A 3,482-nucleotide genomic window follows, 5' to 3' on the forward strand; every position below is an offset into this window, starting at 1 on the left:
GTCGGAGGTCTCTGAGCCTGGCCCATTTCTAAGAAGGTTTCAGCGTGGGCTGCGAGTCCCCATCCTGTCTCACGTTTGCTCCATTCCTAGCTTCGACACAGTAATCCCAAGAGCAGAGACTCAGCATGGAGATTAAGTCGTTAAGGAGCGCGGGGGACACCTCATTCATATTTCACAAGACTTAGTGCATTTAGAGCACGATTGACTGGAATTTAATTGGGTTAGACATTATCAGTTTAAACTTTAAATAACTGCACAAAAATGAAATTTAAAATCCCCCGTGTCTGGTGGATTAGCACTGTAATACTAGAATGGCCCCCGAGGAGAGGGGAGGTGAGTGTGAGCACTGGAGTACCTTGCAGGAACTCTCAGCCTCCATCCCCGTGAGCTGTCTTCTGTCTCGGTGGCCAGCACGCCTTGCTGGCCGTCACAGTGGTCTGCAGCCTCACGGATCATCTCCTTGGTGCAGTAACAGGCTACCCTCATGGCAACCGGGATGAGGTGGTGCTGGAGCTCAAAGACTGGGAAGACACAGCGGCTAGGGGGCTCAGCGCCCAGCGCCCGCCTCTTCTGAAGGGAAGGCTGCCACCCACACACCAAGCTGGGCGTGCCCTCCGCTGGGCAAGATCAAGGCACTATTCAGGGGTGAGAGCTCAAACCCTGGCTCATTCTACCTTTGAAGGGTCTCCATTTCCCTTACTCCTGTCTTGCTAGAGGAGGGGCTCCCTGAGAGGCTGCACCTGCTTTGGGGAAACAGAGCCTTGCTTCCTTTGGCTTTTAGATAGCTCTCCAAATATCTGCTTATGTTCCCAAGAGCGGATTTCAAAAGCAGTGTCATCTGCAGACCCTGGCCCTCTGCACAGTGTCAGGTGTGGTCATCTCCAAGGATTTGGACCCAGCACCCCAGCCTCTGGGGGTCCCTGTTACTGAGACCAGGAGGACAGCTGTGCACTACTGCCCTCTGGTGGACAGGCAGGGGCCAGCTAGGCCTGAATGCTGGCCTCATCCCAGAACCACCCTTGACCAACCCAAGGAAATGCAGACGACTGCTCCCTGCAGGGACCGGTGGGGAAGGATCAAGGCCTGTGCCTGGAAGCTGGGGTGTCCAGGCAATAGGGCCCTCTAGGAAACATTAGTCCACATTCCTGTCTTTGCACCAGATCCCACGACTGATGATATTTTCCAGAAGGTTCTGTGTGGTGGTAGAAGACAGAACAGCGTCCAAAGCTCCCTGCTCAGCACTCACCTTACGTTCTTGGAGAAGCGTCCCCTGATCTCAGATCCTGCCCCTTGTTTAGGACTGGGGTACCCTATCTAGGAGCTGCTGCCCTGACAAGACAACTTTTTACTCACCACCTGAGGACCAGTCCTTATCCTCGGCAGAGCCGTAGGAAACCCCAATGTTTAAGTTTATCTTTCTTCTATTCCTGAAATTATTATTCACTTCCAACACTACCATCTGCCCTGTAAGGCAGTACATGCTCAACCCTGAGAAAGCTGCGAAGTGTATCCACAGCTACAGCTCAGCCAGGGCATGCCAGAAGTGTTCGCCCAGATGTCTTCAGAGCTGGGTGAACATGGTCCTCCACAGAAAGCACCTACCACTCAGACTTAGAAAGTAACAGTTCAAGAAAAGGTAAGGATAGCTATGGTAAGGTTGAATTTCACCAGTCCAGCCTGGCCTTCGAAAAATCTCCAGTCCATGGGCAGCCATAGGTCCCCAGACTCCTCCAGTCCCCGTGTTAAGTTGAGATCCCTCCCCCAAGTCCTTGCCTCCTCTTCCCATCCTTCTATTTTCCTAATGTCTCAGCCCCATCTTTGAATAACTTCTAAGCTATTATTCAGACTCCTATCCTGTCAGGTTGAGCAACACATATAGCTGGGAGCCCTGGACAGTGTGTGAGCTGGGAGTGGGGCTGTCATGCCATCAGGGATGCTCAGATGGGGGCTCTGGGCCAAGTGCTGCTTGTCTGTCTTACAAGCTCCCAGTGTATTGTCACTGCGCATGGAGGGACCATCCCCAGAATGTACAGGAGGCAGGTTAACCTTGGAGTATTAGAACACAGGCCAAACCAGCATCTGTGAACACAGTGAAGCATCAGGCATGGTGGCTTCTAGGCACATGTTCAGGTGAGGCTGTGTAGATGTGTACAGACACCTAGAAACCATGAGCCCCCATGCAGATACAGCCCAGCATGGCCTCAGTGGCTCTGTCCCTTCCTAAACCTGCTATAAGCAAACAAGTAGCTTGAGTGTGCCTTGGTCTATCGGGTGGAGCTGTTGCCCCCTTTCTAGAAAGAACCAACTTCCAGAAAGTGTCCTGCTTGCTAATAACCCATTGGTGTCACGTAGAGCACATGTCAGGTGAGAAGCTCTGCATGAGTAGCCCCTAATGTGAAGGTCACTTCCATATTCTTCCTCAGGAGTTCAGCCACCTGGATTCAGGTTGGGTCCTGATAGAAGGTGAAAAGAATGAAAGCTTGCCAGAGCCAGGATGCTCTGGGAGACCCAAGCTTTCCCTTGTCTAGCCCTGCATGTAGTATTGATTCTCAGGACAAATTAATACCCCCCTTAGTCAGAATAGCTAAAATTGAAAAATTCCAAGAAATGCTTGCATGGATATAAGGAGAGATAAACACTCACTCACTGCTGGTGGGAGCACAAACAGATGCAGCCACTAGGAAAACCAGTGTGGATGTTCCTCAAAAACTGAGAAAGATCTACCATGAGAACCAGGTGTCTCACTCCTGGACATATTCCCGAAGGACTCTATTCTACTACAGAGATACTTCCTTATTCCTGTTCACTGCTGCTGTATTCACAATAGCCAGGAAATGGAAACAGCCTCTGTGTTCTTCAGCTGAAGAGTGGATAATGAGAATGTGACACATTCATACAAACGAATTTTATCCAGCTGTAAAGAAAACAAAATGGCAAAATTCACAGTAAATGGATGGAGCTAGAAACAATCATCCTGAGTGAGGCGACCCAGACCCAGGAAGACAAACGTCACATTTCCTCTCATGTGTGGATTGACTCTTCAGGAAATAGTAAGGGGCCGTGTACAGGGGGAGGCAAGATTCAAGGCATGGGGGTGGAACACGGGTGGTATGAAGTGGGAAAGGGGAATAACGGAGCAGAAATCCCTAAGTGGGGGAGGGGTTTGGAGTCTAGCTGGGTGGTTTGCGTGAGAATGGCCCCTATGGGCTCATATATCGGAATGTTCACACACTAGGGAGTGGCACTAGTTGAGATTAAGAGGTGCGGCCTTGTTGAAGGAAGTGAGTCATGGGGGCGGGCTTTGCGGTTTCAAAAGCCCAAGCCAGTCCCAGAGTGTCTCTCTTCCTGCAGCCTGGGATGTAGAGCATTCAGCTACTTCTCTGTTTGGTCTCAAATCCAGGACAAACAGCTGAGGTGCCTATCTAACATCCCAAAGCAGACCTGGCCTTCAGGCTCCCCCAGCATCATTCAATCCTTACCTG

General features: G+C 50.8%; 1 long non-coding RNA gene across 1 annotated transcript; it reads left to right on the forward strand.

The window, feature by feature from the left end:
• Positions 1-487: 487 nt before the first annotated feature.
• LOC116083920 lies at positions 488-1,352 on the forward strand. Its single transcript, XR_004115941.1, has 2 exons — positions 488-645; positions 1,161-1,352. It is a non-coding gene; the product is annotated as an uncharacterized LOC116083920 (long non-coding RNA).
• The last annotated feature ends 2,130 nt before the right edge of the window (positions 1,353-3,482 follow it).

Source organism: Mastomys coucha, unplaced genomic scaffold, assembly GCF_008632895.1.
Source record: "Mastomys coucha isolate ucsf_1 unplaced genomic scaffold, UCSF_Mcou_1 pScaffold8, whole genome shotgun sequence".
Lineage (NCBI taxonomy): Eukaryota > Metazoa > Chordata > Mammalia > Rodentia > Muridae > Mastomys > Mastomys coucha.